The 16,692-nt window shown below is 48.9% G+C and overlaps 1 protein-coding gene across 3 annotated transcripts in view; it reads left to right on the top strand.

The window, feature by feature from the left end:
* Nucleotides 1–16,692, top strand: part of LOC144179653 (cholinesterase-like) — a 160,750-nt gene that overhangs the window by 124,326 nt on the left and 19,732 nt on the right. Inside the window, exon 1 of one of the 3 annotated variants that reach the window (XM_077708089.1) lies at nucleotides 13,013–13,356. The exons of the other annotated variants lie outside the window; for them this stretch is intronic. The gene's annotated coding sequence lies outside the window, so the exon portion shown is untranslated. Of the gene's footprint in view, nucleotides 1–13,012; nucleotides 13,357–16,692 lie in introns of those variants that run through there. 3 annotated transcript variants of the gene reach the window in all.

Here is a 16,692-nt window from a genome sequence, read left to right as displayed (position 1 = left end):
CTGCGAGTGGGAGAGCGGCGCGTCACCGTCCCGGCACTTTCGTAGGTGCTGTAAACGTATTTAGCGCTGCAAAGCCTTTTCCCCTAATGCCAAGTTGATCGCTGGAAGAGACCTGACTCGTCGGGGATGGGCTGGTGACCATGCCGCAAAACAATCGGGAACATCGAGCTCAGTTTGCTTCTGTCAACACGCGATCCTATGGGACCCGCGCAGCTTTGTACTACCCGGAAGTACTGCCCGGAAGTCGCTTGGCAGCGCCCCCAGGGCAGCGCAGGAGGCCTATAAGACGCACGGCGGGAATGGGAACAGTTGTTAGAACAGCGTCCCCCTTTCCGCTTTGTTTCCGATGGTGGCCGCTGCGTATCACTCATAGCTGGGTCTGAGGGTATTAATAAAGATGATAGTCTTTCTTGGGCTGCTTAAACCCAGAAATTTTGGTCTGTCTCTATGTCTGTCTGTAACTCGAATCACCCACCCTACCAAAGTAAAATGCTTACTGCGCAATAGTCTGATATACTCACAGCCAAATGTAAACGTCTAAGCCCGGTTTATATGTTCATACTTGTCAACTTTGTTGAACAAGAACAAGGCATTACGCAAATACAAGACAGGAAATTAGTACACAAGGGATATTTACAGTGTTCCTTTATGAAAAAATTCCTGGGTGCTTGGTTTTTCGATAACAAATGATATTCTACATATACTTCAGAAAACCGCCGCCTCCTGGCGGCATATGAAAAATTACGCGGCAACAGCAACGGAAGGTTCCACTAGCTAGGTTCCGTGTTCTGCTTGGAACGCACGTGGAGCACGGCCACGCGGTTCTATAAACCTTGTAGTCGGCCGCCTCCATTCACTCGCGTCTCCGCAGTACTGCAGCGCTGGCATCGAGGAACCCCGCCTGTAGCAGTGGAACGCGGTAAATTTGAATCGCCTTGAGCAAACCTTTAGTGGGTTTACTTTGGGATGAGCGCGACGGAACAGTAACAACATGAAAGGTGAGCGGGAAAGCGAAGGGGGGCATTTCCTTTTCAAATTCCTACAAAGACTATCGTCTTTTGACGACATTTGCAACGAAAGGAGCAGATGCGCTCCCAATTTTTTTCTAGGCGTTCGTGCGTTCACTTTAATATTTCTCATAATAGTGCATATCATTTATTCCTAATCGTGTGGCGCCTAGAACGTGTAAAAGAGGATAACTCGTAACTCGCTAAGCATGTCTCTGAATTGGAGGAGTGCTAAGTAACGAACACGACGAAAGGAAGGCCGTTGAGGGAAAGTTCGAAGCAGCTGAAACGAAGCTATAGAAAGGAACGTCATTTTTCCAAAAAATGACGAGCACCTCGGCCCGTACAGCGGAGCGGAGGCATGCACCGAAGTGACACACAGGGCGGGAGATACGAAAGACGACAGCTAAACGCCAAATGCCACGTGCTGCAAACGCCACGTGCTGCAAGATAGGCCAGCAGAACCAGTCGATAAGCCGGATCCCAGTAAGGAGCGGCACGTGGCAGATGATAAGGTGGTAATCATTGCGGGAGATTCTAACATGAAGAGGAGCAGCGCTGCCGTAGTGGAGAGGGTGGAGGGAGATACGCGTGTGAAGGTGGGGTGATCGAAAAAATAGAGCGCGACTTAGACAACGACAGTAAAGAAGGACGACGGGACAAGAACTCACTTGTAACTAACATTTATTGAGGCATCGTCTCATATTTAAACATGTATCATCAGGAGCATGCGCACTTTTGTACACTACATGGACCGCAATCAAAGAGACGACATGATCAAACTGACGTTTTCAGAAACTCAAACTCGCTGGCACGCAAACGCACAGAAGTATCACTGACGCACTTGTCCCCTTTCTGCTTAATATAAAACGCTTCCGAGAGCTCCCTCGCCACTGTATTATCACTCCTGCCGAGAATTCTAATCTGCTGAAAGAAAGGTCTGCGTTTTTCTAAAGGACTGACAGGCCTGCAATCTTTCGAATACGCGGGTAAATGCGCGCGCGTATCATTGTTAAAAGAAGAACTATGCTCGCGTGCCAGGTCATTCACACATCTGCCCGTCTGGCCGATGTAGGCCTCCCCGCAAGAAAGCGGTATCTCGTAGACTACCCCGACGTCACAGGCCACAAAGCGCTTGGCATGCTTCTTTTCGCACTTTTTCGGTTTCGGCTTGCCGGCAGAAAAATGTGGCGGCACGGTACAAAGTGCCTGGGGGGGGGGGGGGGGGGGGGGGGCAAAACGGGCAGTACTCTGCGCTAACAGCGAGATGCGGGGGATGCGCGACAGGGAACGTGGTTTTGAAGTGATAAACGTGATATGTGGACGACTACCTTGTGCTTTTAAACTTAGCTGAGTCTAACGTTGACGTTGCCATGGCAGATGTGGCTAATACCTTTTTATCTGAATCTGGCGCGCTAGACTTTACCAGGGAGGTAGGTGCCTCAGAGGAATTCGGTACAATGTTTGGACCTAAAACTCACATTCGCACAGGACCACACGTGTTGGATGTGCTACCCAAGAACGAAAAAAAATCCTTCTTCCATACGACAGCGCATATTCCAAGTTGATAAAGAGCAGAATAGCCGCCACATGCCTTAATTCGGCCTTAACAAAATCTTGCGAGCACAATCTGATTGTAAGTTCTAGAAAGCAGATCAGCCGCTTGGAAGCCGCCCGATTTCCTCCCACCGTTATCACTAGCGTGCGTGAAAGCATCCTGCAGAAAATAAAAAAACGGTAGAAAAGTGCAGGAAGAGAGGGAAAAAATGAAAATGCAAGTAATGCCGTACATCCACAGGCTTTCGCACAACGTCAAGAAGGTCGCATCCAGGTATAAAGTTCGCGTTGTGTGTTCCGCCCTGTGCAAGCTGGCTAAAGGTTGCCCTATGATAACCAATAAGATACCGGAGTCATGCTAAAAGAAGCACGCAATGCTCTACACTGAGTGTGCTAGCAACATCATTTACAGTATCCCCTTGAACTGCGATAGAGTGTATATTGGTCAGACTGGACGTTGCTTCAACGAGCGTGCCACAGAACACCCGTAGGCCGTCAGCAGTTACATGCGTGGGCATCTTGCAGACCGCTGGAAGCGCTGTGGGTATGAGCCACTCCTGGATAACGCGACCTTTCTGAGGAGAGCAAGAAACAAAACGGAAAGGGAGGTGATCGAGGCTTTTTTATCAAAAGAGCAGGCGACAAGTGCGTGAGCACGCCGTCACTAGCGTTAAGTGACGAAGAAATGTTATTCTTAAATCACAGCGTGTAGTTTAGCACGCGCAGATGTCCTTCCCTCTGTTCGGTTTGGTCGGCGCCTGGACTGCACGCACGCGCTATTGGACCATCTTAATTGCTCTTGAGGCTTAAGTAGATATGTTGTCATTCTTTCAGCAGTGTAGTACTTATTCATTTTAGCCATTTTCACTACATTTTACACTTGTTAGCATGGTTATACCTTGGTTGATTTTTTACTGCAAAGCAGTATATGTCTAACCCCCCTCCTCGTTTTGATTCCGGTGTCATCGATTTACTCGCCTCCACTCCGGGGCTCCTCCTCCCCACCGCAGACATCTCTTTCACAACTATTTCCCCCTCGCCTCCACCGATGCCCCTTTGGCAAGTTGCGCAGTCGGCCGATAAAGGCGGTAGTGCGGTTATCAGATGATTGCGAAAAAACAGGAGCACGTATGGTCGTAAAAATGCACTAACGATTAATACACTCCCTAATGTAAAATTTGTGCGCAGCGCGAACTGCAGTCTTCTCGGTTGGGGCGCATTTCTGCTGCGTCTCATGGAGTGTTCGCGTGATCAGCGAACGTACGGCGGCGTGCGCTACTCCGGTGCTACCTCGCAGTGCGCCGCCGCAGCCGGCCAGCATTTTCCAAATCGTGCTTGAACTTCCCGCGCAAATGTCACGTGGTTCGGATTAGCCCCGCACAAGGCAGCAGTCAGCGTGTTGCTGCATATCGTGTTTGACCCACCCGCGCAAACGTAACGTGGTTTGGATTAGCGGAGAATGGAACAGCGTCTGGGGAAAGGGTCAGGGACAGGGCGCTCCTTGGTGGCGACGCATGAGACATCTGTGAGGGAAAGGCAGTGAGAGGGATTGCGCCGTAGCCGCACGTGTTGCGGACATAAACAGAAGCCGCTCCAACCAAGCCCAGGTAACGGCTGCCAAAGGGCTTCCCCCTAAATCGACCGAAACCCGCCGTCGCCGTTTCCACTCAAACTCAGTTCGCCAAGTAGCTGCAAATCCCTCCCGGTAGAAGCGAAACTTTCCCAGTTGGAATGCCGGCTTGAGCCCATATTTCTTTTTCAGCTTGGAAGGCCTTCAGAATGACATTTTCGCCGGTGTCTTTCACGCCTAAGTATGCGCCATCACCTGTTGCCGGTTTATGCGTGCACGGTTTGTGGGTACAAAATAGGGGGCGTGCACGCACAGCCAGGCTTAATGCCGCTACCGATGAAATGCCGGCTGTGCTGGTGGTATATTCAGATATCGAAATTACATGGCTGAATGCAGTTATTCGTCTGTCCTCCTCAATTGAATGGTTCGGGTGTGGGTTGCTGTGTTACACAGACATCTTACACACACAGTAAAATGCGTACGAGGGGGAAGGAAAACGGACAGCCACATGTTTGCACGTGAGAATAGAGCTCTAGGGCTTCCAAATTTCAAATCGCTATGGGACGGCTCCATGCCGTTCGTTCGGAGGAAGAGCGAGTTGGCCCGAACACAAGCGCGAATGGGCGCAAAATCAGAGGAAAGCTGCCGGCGCCGCCGTTACCGCATCAAGTTGAGGTAGCAGAGTAGCGGTGAATCCCTCCCGGATTAACAGCAACTTTCCCACTTGGAACACCGGCGTAAGCCAATATGACTTCTTCAGAGGGCTTTCAGGGGATATTTTCAACGGCGTCTGTCACTTCTAAGCACGCGCACATTACCGGTTATCGGTTTATGCGCGCGCCGGTTTGTAGTGAAGAATGGGGGGAGGGAGGAGGGGGGCGTGCACGCGCAACTATAGGTTTCATGCGCGTACTGATGAATGGTATGTCCGTTGTGCTGGCGCGAGGTTTAAACGCGGACGTTAAACGGCCCAATGGGACCTGTCCGAAGTCCTTAGTGGCAGAGCGGCTTCGGTTTGTGTGTTTGGCTATGTTTAGACTACCGACGCAAAAGCCGTATTGTGATGTATGGACATACGAAAATGGCATGTCACGCAGTTCGGTTGACTGAGACGTGAAATGACGTCATACTTTAAAGTTATTACGACAGTTGCGGCAAGTCTGAACCCGGCCTTGCGGGAGGGATCAGGCAGTTCCATGTATATCTACAAGAACAAAGCTTGGATCCTTCAAAGGGTCATTCAGCTAATTGGCTAGGAAATATGCTCCATCACAAATTATAAACGTGTTTTGTTTCATGCATTCCGTGGACTGCGTCCAGCTTTGAAGGTCATCCTTCTTCACAGAGTAGAAGGGCACTATTTTTTTTTTGCTGCTGTTGTTGTTGTTGTTTCTGTTTAGATAAGTCATGTATAAATTCGTGTGGTTTCCTTTAAATAAACATTTGGAAGTTGGCGCCTGTATATGTATTACCTTGTTTTCTTCGTCCACGTCTAGTTGGCGCCTCGTTTTCTTCTTTCTTAAAGCGTGTACCACCTAGCTCAGCGACAAGTTTTGTTAACCCTTCGTACACTTCGTCAGCCGCTGCTGTTAAACGAGCTGCCAGATCAAAGGCTCCCCACCACCGACGCCAGAACCCCGAGTGACGTCTTGAAAATGAGCGAGGCAACCGGTGCTTATGCTTCGGCAGCCACGGCAGCACTGCAAATACACTTTTTCTGTAACCATGCAAATATGTCCGTGGGAAATTCTTTGCCTCAACATATTTTGCACTGTCAAAACATCTTAGCAGCTGCGACCAAATATCGCATTAGGGAGCATCGCAATCGCCAGCCTTTTTTCTGTCGTCTACAGCGGCCCACTTCGCAATATTCTGTCAGCTTTTGGCGATGTTAAGGGGGGCGCAGACTACCTTCTGTGATGTGAGGTAAATTGTTACCCCAAGTCAGCACCTTCTTATCGCTATGCGCGGGAAATCACTACCAGTCACTGAAGCTTCTCGGCGTCTCTTTCGTCGGTGCGCTCGATCCGGACGGGTCTTTTACTGAAGCTGAAAGCGGACATTACGCAGCGATAACGATTCATTTTTGCAGCCTTTGCCGTCGCTGGACATCCATTATTTTTGAACTGCGAAAGAGTCCCTCGCCAAGCTAGTATGGCTTTTTCTGGACCATCCCGGATTTTCCGCATTGCTTTATTATTTTCCCGAGTCTGTTCTGGGGTTACTTAAACCCGCCAGTTAAAAAGGGGGATATACGCCTCAAAACATATTTGAAATCTTTTTGGTGCGCTTTATAACGCCGTTCCTTGAGGGAAATCCAGCGCTGTTTTAGGGGGCATAAGCAAAACATTCATTCAAAGGCTCCACGTACGGACAGCCATGTTCGTGTAATATAACACGTACCTGAACTAATATGAAGAATGAATGTTTCCGTCAAACGTCCGTAGGCTACCCTCGTCTACAAGCTGAAAAACACTAGCCATGTTTAACACAAATTCGACCAAAAATTATGGGTAACTGAAGCAGGAAGTTGGAGTCTTTCATTGCAATTTCAAGACGAAAAAAAGCCGCACGTTGCAAAGGAAATACGCTTAATATTAAGACAAAACGCTTTAGTAAAGAGAACTGTTGTGCTTGCATAGTTACGCTGCACATCAATTAAAGCAACTGTAAACCTTAAAACCCGAAGGAACCAAACAACTCAGCGATGTTAGGTTGAAGCTGGGCTCATGGCTTAAGTCAACCCCCTTTTGTCACCTGCTTGAGGCGTCGTCGGTAAACTTCCAGAGCACAAACGTCGTGGCGGTTCTGGCACCCTGCGGGGAGCCAGAGATGGCTCGTGCCTATAAAATCGAAGACGATCTGGCCCCTCCAAAAGTGGCGTATAAAGCTACCCAAAAAAGCACAAATGGGTGACTATTGCCTCTGCCAACCCGCGGGCAGCCAGAAGTGGAAAATCTAAGCCCAAGGTGAAGCGCCTGAATCAGTGGTACTCAGATATGATAGCCTTCAGGAAAGCTTACTGCGGAAGCGCTATTCAAGAAATGTTCAGTTTACCAGACAGAAATTCTTTAAACCATGTAGGAAACACTTATGTAACATACGAACCGAGGGCCTCCATCTAGCACACCGGTTATTTCCCCCGCTCTTCCTCCCCCCCCCCCCCTCCCCCAGTTCAGTTGTGACTCACTGGTCTCAAGCGTTTCGCGCACTCCATCAAAGTGGGTGGTTCAAATACCGATAGTGTGTTAATTTTCTTTCTTTTTCTGCACGGTTTTTAGGCGGCACTGTATGCGCATCCTATACGCGAAATAAAAACAAAGCTGTTGGATTAAACTGTGGAACTACTATTTCAAACGTCAACAGATACTTTAAAGGGATCATGCAGCCAAAACACAAGTTTGGTTCATTCGAAAGATCGCCTCGTTATAATCATCCTGACACCAATTTTAACGCGAACTTCGGTTAATTAGGTATACAATTAGGAAAAAAGGAAAGGGTAATGCGACCCGCCAGTTTATTTCCCGCTGCAGAGCCTATGATGTCATACAGCCCAGCTGTGCGATTGGCTGAGGCCGGCAAACGCAAACGCAAGTTTGGCAGGGGTTATAACCTTTCCGAACGAGCTGTTTGCGCTTAAATGTGATGCATATTCATTTTGCAGCAATAAGAATGGTGCGGTAAACAATTAACGTTGCGAAAATACGCGTAAGCATAGAAGTACCGATGCACACTGATGTTGGTACTGGGCACACTATGCTTGTTCCAGCTGTTAAGCAGTTCGCCGCTTTCGAGTTGTCTTACATGACACTGGCCGGTTGGCCTAAGCGACGGGGTCTTGCGTGACCCTGTATGTCGAACATTCCCCATGTTTCACGAAACGATTACTTTCTACAGTAGCAAAAGCAAGCCAGATGCAAATATGGTCAAAGAACAAAGCAACGGCAGGCAACGGTCCGTGCATGAGTACGGTAGCGCCATGTCGGAAGAATTTCGGCAAGCAGCGCTGCAGCCGAATCACGCACTGCAAGTTTGTTTGTATACGCGCTCTGATGGCTTTATGGCTGACGTTCCGAAAACGCACGATTTGGCGGGAGAATCAAAGTTTTTACCTAACTTTATTAATTTCTCAGTGAATACGGGATCATTTGCTGTTGGACAAGCGCTAGGAGCTCTATAAAACAGGAAATGTTTTGAATAAAACAAACTTGTATTTTGTCCTCATGGCCCCTTTAAGCCATCACACCAAAGCGTGTTTACACGAGAGGGTCAAAAAACATAATTTCCGGTAATTCACTCCTCAAAGCTGCACATGGGCCACGAGGCACACCGTAGCGGATGTCTCCGGAAGAATTTAGACTGCTCCAGGATTTTTAACGTGCGCCGAAATATCCGCACACTGCCGTTTTGGTAGCGCCATCTGGGAGGGCTGACGGTAAGCAAAGCTGCAGAGCCGAACGACGCAGTGGAAGTTTATTTGAATACGCGCTCTTATGACATCATTTCTGACGTCTCGAAAACACATGATTTGCGGGTGAATCAAAATTTGAACCTCCATGGATTGATTTCTTAGTGAATACGGCATCGTTTGCTACCGGAGAAAGCTGGGAGCACAGTAAACACTAAATCTTTCGAATAAAACAAACTCGTATTTTGTCTACACGGTCCCTTTACATCATTGGCACGAATTGTTCACTTTTGAACTCGTGCTTTGTATATAGAAAAGGTCAACTGTACTTTCAGATAAACAAATACTGATGTTGTGCTTTGCAAAATGGTTGTGTCGTTATTAGAGTAAACATAGTTTCCTTCCATTCACAAGGTAGGCTTGGCGAAAGAGGGGGGGGGGGGGCAATATAGTGCCGTGGCAGGCAAAAACCGCGACATATCGCTACTGGTAGCAAGGAGCACTTACAAAGTGAGCGAACAGCCTTTCTAGAGAGAAAAAAAGCCTCTGGGCCATCAGGGGGAAGATCAAGGGTGGATTAATTGTTTTGTTCAATAGTATGCAGGGTCGAAAAAACGTATAGCCGCAGCTACGAAGCTCACACCGCTCGTGCGAGACCGCTTGTAATATCGATTACTGTGTACTTGTCCAATCGCTAAATACAAGGACGCATATATTTTCTCGGAAAGTGGCGCGATCGAATGCGCTACGCACGCTAAAAAAGGCCCGGTGCCGTATCGTGCAGCCCTTCACTGGAAGCGGCGATAACAAGACACATCCGAGGCAGATCCACCCTGGCAGACCACCTGACCTTCATCGGTGGATTTGGGGACCCCAACATCCCTTCCTCCTTGCCTTTTTTTGCGAAACTGGAGTTAATCTATACCTGTGACATAGTATGTATGCCAACGAGCATACTATCGTAATAAAAAAAACAACCCTTGAGCTGTTTTTTCTTGCGGTTATAAATGCCTTGAACCGATGGGAATAACGGAATGGAATACTCTGCTGTCGGCGTACGTGCGTGCGAGGCGTTATCACAACACGTCCAAGCACGACATTGCCTTGAACGAGCGGCGAATAAAGGGGCCCTGCAGACAAAATAAAACTTTGTTTCCTTCTAGAGGTTGGGATTTTATAGTGCGCCCAGAGTTTTCCGTCCCAGATAGATTCACTGATAGATTAGACAATTTAGGCTATACTTTTGATTCTCCTACTCAATCATGTGTTTCTTCTTCACGTCTGGGTTGACGTATCGAGAGCAAGTATTGAAGCAAACATCGCACTAGGGTGCCGTGAACAACGGAACGCCTTGGCTGCTGTCAGTCCTTCCAGGTGGCGCCACCATACTGCTTGGAACTGCTGGCCGTCCTGGCTTCCTTTTGACCAGATTTGTGTCTACATAATATTTGTTATGGTTGATAATACACAGAAAGAGAGAGGAAATGTTTATCGAAAAGAAGAGGTCTGCCTGGGAAACTGATCTTGGGCCAGCTTCTTCCACTGGAGGAGGCTACTAGAAGCAAAAAGAGAAGCAAGTGAATTTGGAAAGTAGGCGTAAAGCAAAAAATTCGCGCCAATCCACCCTTCGAATGTGATTGGAAAGCAAAGCTGTAAACGGCACACACAACGGTTACCCATGCGACGTCACTTAAATTCACTCACGTCCCTCTAAAAATAGTGAAACCAGAGAGAAGTGAAATGCACTTAACCACACTCTCTATCACTTCAAAGAGCTATTCTTGGTAAGGTTAACTTAATGCACGATGCATGAACGGTAATTGGAAGAGTTGTATTGGTGGAAACCAATACAACCAAAACTTGTGTGGAAACCGTTTTTTTATAGAACTAAAGCCCAAACCCGGTGCTAGCCGACCTCACTTCTCCGTCTCTGCCGCCGATCTCGTCGCGTCCGTCCGCGACGGCAGAGACGGTGGAGGAGGAGGAGTAGAAGCAAATACTTCTATTCAGATTTCTGAACGGCCCAGAGTGCGGCCCAGGGGAGTGGTTCCTTCTTCACTGTAGCCCATATTCAGTCCGCGCCGCCTGTACTCTGTCCACCAGCTGTAGCTGGGTAGGCAGAGAAGGGCTGGAAAGCAGCATCTCCCATTGCTCTTGTTCGGTAGTTGACGGAAAGATAGGACGGTGCTCAGGGCTAAACTCGCACACCCCGATTATGTGGCAGAGTATTCCTACTTCTGAGCAAAATTTACATTCAGCGTCGTAGCGATTCGGGTGCACTAAGTGAAGACGCGTCGGGTGTGGGAAGCAGCCGGATTGTATGAGCCGTAGAGTAGTTTGTTGTTCTATGGATAGGTCAGGGTAAGGCGAAGGTAGGGTCTGTCTCAGAAGGCAATAATGCTGGGTCATGTCCCTGAACGAGACAAGCGGGTGACTGTCCTCGTGCAGCTCCATAGCACGGTGGGTAAAAGTGCAGGCTTGGTGGGCGTATTCGTTGCCCTCTATGGAAGCGTGAGCGGGTGTCCAGATGAGCTGAATGGAACCATTTTGGGGAGTGGGTTTTTAGCACACGCAGTGCAGGTCGGGACACCAAACCCGACTGGTAATTCCAGTAGGCTTGTTGGAAATCGGTGACTACCTTACGAACCCCTGGTTGAGTGAGAGCCAAGGCGATGGCTGCCTCTTCTGCTGCCGTCATGTCTTCGGTCTTGAGTGAGGCACAAGCAAGGAGGCTGGTTCTGGAGGTAACCACGATGATGGCGTACTGATGCACTCGATGTTGGGAGGCGTCTGTGTAGATAACTGCGTGATCCCCACCGAGCGTGGTGTTGAGCGCTTGAGCCTATGCTTGTCGGCGACCATCATCGTGTGAGGGGGTTCATATTTCTAATCAAAGGGAGCAACTTTAGTTCTTGTCGGCAAAAGTCGAGGAGCACATCAAACTGAGTGACATTCTTTGCGGCCCAGCCAAACTGGTGAAGGATGCGGCGACCCGCCGCAGTTCTGCTCGTTCGGAGCTTCTGGATAGAAAGATGGCCCTCTATTTGCTCTTTCACCGTGATGTAGAGCCCCGTGCTAAGCAGCCTCTCTGTGTAAGCACTCATGGGAAGACCAATGGCTTGCTCAACCGCCTTTCTAATCATTATATACAGCATCTTTATGTCCTCTTTGCCGAGAAGAAGCAGGAGGTTGACGTAAGTGATTCTCGAGAGGACAAAAGCTTGAACTAATCGAAAGGTATCGGATTCCTTGAGGCCTCGTTTCTTCGTGGCAACTCGCCTGATCATGTGTATGCTTTTATTGATGCTGTGTTTGCGGCGCTGCAAGTATACGTCACTCTTGGTGTTGGCCTGAAGATGTAGGCCCAGGATCTTTATGCTTTAGCATATTGGCGTACTAGAAGTGAGATGCCATGGGTTGGTGTGAGCTTTCTTTAATCGCTATCGCGGGGCATTCAGCGAGAATGCACGGGTTAAATTCGCAGATGTGATTGGTGAGTGCACCACTTGTCTTGCCCTTCTCCGTGTGGGCTCGTATCTAAACCGGTAAGACAATGGGCTCAGGCTTTGTTACTCTAATATTCCAGGTTCGATACCTGGGGATTCCTGGCGGTGCCAGTAAATTATTTTGTTTGTTCGCGGGAGCTTTCTGTTGACACCAACGGTCGCGAAAGAACCCGTTGGGGGTAGAGGTAAAAAGCTTTGCATTAAAACGTTCCTGTGTACGAAATTTCGGCGCACGTTAAAGATCCCTAAGGTGGTCAAAATTAATCCGGAGCCGTTGACTTCGGCACGGCTCATCGCCTGCGTTGCGTCGGCGCGTTAAACCCTGCAATCAATCAATGAATCAACCAATCAATCGAATTTGGAAGGTATGAGAAATGACAGCGAAATCGACGCATGAGCTATGTACTGTCGAGATAAAGTGAAATACGAACAACAGAGCGCGAGGCTTTCAGTACATGCCACACATCCTGATGACGGGCCGCGTATGCGCAATGCGAACAACTTACGAGAGTTTGTGACCAACCTTGGTGTGGAAAGCCCATCGTGTTTCCACCGTCCGTTGGGCGCTCAGCGTGAAATAAAAAAATAAATGACAATAGCTCGTGCGCCGTTTTCACTCTTCCCAGCAACTAAGTTAGATAACGCTTGCGAGAGCGGGCGCCGGACGCGGTGGGAAGACAAACCAAAACGCCCACACGCCGAAAGACGGTGTTTCTATATCAACGTTGCGCACAAACTTTCGTCACGTGTTTGCACTGCGCATACGCGGCCTGTCGGCAGAATGCGCGGCATGCACTGAAAGCCACGCGCTCCGTTGTTCGTATGTCAATTTGTCACGATAACACATGCAGTAAGACCAATACACGTGCCACATGCAACGGGGCGTCGAATGAGATTATTATCACAGTCCACTTTTCGGCATATGATTATCGTCCATATAAAAAGAATATAGGACGTTATTCCGCACTGTTAAATTTTTGCAACCTAGAGCCGGGGATCCATAAGGATGTCACAACGGAATATAAGCAGGGCTTTAACGGCGAGGCTTTGCTTCGTGTTGTCAGCACACGTGCCCAAAATCGTTTATTCTTACAGAGGGTGTGTGTGCAAGCGTGTTAATGCTGCACGAGGGTTCTTTCGCTCCCTAGTGTACATTGGGCGAACGCTAAGCAAATGTTCGATTGTCTCAGCACAATCGCACAGAATTCAGTGCGGGCTGTCCTCGCGTCCGATTGTGTGGTCAATGCCACTTGAAGTCGCAGCCCGTGCAGCAAGGTCTACTGACTCCTGCGAAGTCTAGGAGAATAGGTGAGCCAGAACGTTTCCTCGGGATCGAGCCTTTGACAGTTCGTGCTGATTCTGTGGGTCAAACGAATGCAAGGCTACAGCTTGTTTACGTGATCGGTAGAGTATTGCGTTCATTTGCTCTCTAGTACTCGTTTCGTGAAACATTGGGTATGCTCGACAAACATAGTTACAGAAGACAATGTCGCTTATGCCAGTTTGGCGATGTAAGCGTAATGTCCCGGACGACCGTGCAGCTATAACCGGCACAGTGCGCTCAGTACACAGTGGTGCTTTTATGTTTACTTTTGCGCTCACAACTTCCATTGTTTAGCCCGCCATTCGTACGGCTATACAAAGAATATGCATTAAATTTAAGCGCAAATAGCTAGTTCTCCACGCTTATAACCTCTCTTTAATTTGCGTTCGATTCTGCCGGCCACAGCCAATCGCACAGCTGCCCATGATACTTCATAGGTTCTATTGCGGTAAGTCAGCGAGTGGGTCGCATGGCCTTTTTCATTTTGCGCGCAGCGATTTGGCGCCAAGCACAGGCGTTTCGGGGCGGCGGCGAAGGCGGCGGTGTCCGTGTAACTGACAGAGCGAACGAGGCACCCGAGGCAGAAAGAAAACAGACGAGCGGCGTCTGGTGAGCGGGGAGTGAGGCACGCGCTGCTAAGGCGTCATCTTGCGTTGATGACGCCTTGCGTGCACGAATATCTCCCTGTTCAATCTGTGCTGACGATTAAGACGGGGTTGTAAATATATTAGTGACATGTTTACAATTACAAGTACTCTTACCTTATATGTACCAATACGTAAAAACCCTTGGGGCGTTTTGGACACGCAATAAATATAAATGAATGAATGAATGAATCTCCCAGTGCGTCGCTACGGCTTAGCATGTTTCACTGCCTCCCCCTCACACTTCCGTCTCTATTTGGGGCTGATCTGAACCACATGATATTTTCGCGGGAGGTTCAAACCCGACTTGCAAAAGGCTCGGCGGCGGCAGCGAAGCGCTGCGAGATAACGGCAGAGTAGCGCACGCCTCCATCCGTTCGCTGATCACGTGATCACTTCCTGAGATGCAGCAGATATGCGCCGTAACCGAGAAGACTGCAGTTCGCGATGCGCGCATATTGAGCGTTAGGGAGCATAGTAAGCGTCATGTAGTTTTTTTGGCTAACTATGCAGCTTACGTGAGTGAAGTTTGCGTTAAAATTGATCTTGGTGTAATTTTAACGAGGCAACGTTTCGAATAAACCAAACTTGCATTTTGTCTGCATGGCTCCATTAAGACATATATAAACCTACGTCGGTTCTGAGCGCAGGTAAATGCTCACTCTATGAAATTTTGGGGCGACTCTTTAGTGAATCACTCACAAATTTTTGTCTCTCTTACGTCTAATACATTTCGTCACCGCGTCCCCGCGGTGACTCTGGCAGGGTCCTCTTTTCGCGTGACATTTCGGCGTGCTGTGGTAGTGTACAAATTCCGCCTCATTCCTTTCGTCAGCTTTTCCAGCCGTGAGCGAGGTGCGGGATTGGTGAGCTAATGATATAAAAAAAGACGCAAACGACGTAACGTGGAAAGTACGACAGCCCCATCCTAAAGCGATGCTTGCGACTCGGTACTGTATCAGTAGCAGACGCGCGCAACAGGCTGTTGTCACCAAGAAGCAAGGCATCATGGGCAATATCCAAACGGAATGCTCGCGCGGTACGGGGACACAGGCAAACCTACCAGGAAACACTCCGCGGGCGAAAATGCGCTGTTTTTATTTGCATTAACTCCGCCAATACTCATCGCTTTAACAAAATTCTTGAATGAGGTGATTACAAGGACACTAGCGAATTTTAGCTGACCGTTTTACAGCGAATCCGTTAGCCTCTCGATGGTCGGAAAATTTTGTGTCGTAAACAAAAAACCTAGGCAGGACCCAGCAGTTCTCGCCCAAGACGCCGAGCGCAAGCGTCAGTCAGGCTAGTCAGGCGTGCAGCATAGAGTTCAGTATTCGTGTAGAGAAAAAAAAAAACCACAAAACAAGCACCGAACCCGCATGATGTATGATAAGGCGCTGGTGAACAACGGAACCACTCTTACCCCTCCTCAATTTGTCCTGGTAAAGATTAGGTTTGCAGTTGCACTCGAAAGGGGGGTGGGGGGTTGAAATCATCGAGGGTAGTGCATGGGTCAGTATAGGCAGGACCCAGCAGTTCTTGCCCAAAACGCTGAGCGCATGCGTCAGGACCCTGCATTTGCCGCCAGAAAAGCCCAGTGCAAGCGACAAGCCCGCCAGGACAACGAGGAACATTTCGTACCATCCCCCATCAGCATGTGTAGTGGTTTACAACAGCTTCGCTGGACATCCACTTCCCCATGGCGGGATGGCGTCCATTCTTTTCACGGCCCGCGCCGCTCCGAAAGCAAGCGGGAGCGCCAGTGCGCATGCGTTGCGCGCTTGACCGCAAACGGCATTGGCTCCGGTTGCGCTGAGCGGGCCGCCGATAGTGGAGCGGGCCGTCGAAAACGGTCAGCTGAAACTCTACTGATTTACCTGAAAATGTGAACACCGATGTATCGGCAACACCCCCCCCCCCCCCCCCCCCCCGCCTTCCAACCCCCAGGGCCCGTTTAGTTGTTAGCAAGGTGGTTTCAGTAGGTCTCCTGTTTGAAAACGAAATTATGCATCTTTTACGATATTTTGCGTAGAGATATACTTACACACACGCGAGAAGATTCGCTTTTATAAAAATTTTGGAGCAGTCTAGTATGAAATTCTGTTCCGACGCTCCGCCTCTGTGTGAGTGTTACATATATATGCAGACTCTTGCACGTAACGCACAGCCTTGACAATGCTGAATGAAACTAGCTGCAGATTATTTGAACGCCTGAACAGATGAAACAATTCCCCTTCCGCCGTGTCGCGACGTTCAGCCGTAACGCACTTTTCGCCGTAGTGAGACTCTCAGCCGTGTTGCGACGTTCAGTCGTAACGCACTTTTCGCCGCAGTGAGACTCTCCGCCGTGTTGCGACGCTCAGCTCTTCGCCGTAACGCGACTGTCCGCCGTACTGGGACGATGCCGTGCTGGATTTCCTTCCTCCCTTCCTTTCTTTCCTTCTTTCTTTCTTTTTCCCTTCTTTCTTTCTTCGTTCTTCCTTCCGTTATTTTTTCTTTCCTCCCGTCCTTCTTTGTTCCTTCAATCGTTATTTTCTTCCTTCATTTCTTTTTTTTTTTTTCCTTCCGTCCTTTCTTCGTTCCGTCGGTTCTTCTTTTTACTCCGTTCTTTTTTCTTACTTTCTTTCCTTCCGTCCTTCCTGTCTTCTTCTTTCCTTTCTTTGTTTCATGTGGTAT

This window comes from Haemaphysalis longicornis, unplaced genomic scaffold (genome assembly GCF_048455015.1).
Source record: "Haemaphysalis longicornis isolate Haplotype H1 unplaced genomic scaffold, Haemaphysalis longicornis Haplotype H1 scaffold_4, whole genome shotgun sequence".
Classification (NCBI taxonomy): domain Eukaryota; kingdom Metazoa; phylum Arthropoda; class Arachnida; order Ixodida; family Ixodidae; genus Haemaphysalis; species Haemaphysalis longicornis.
This window is presented reverse-complemented; position numbering and strand designations above follow the sequence as displayed.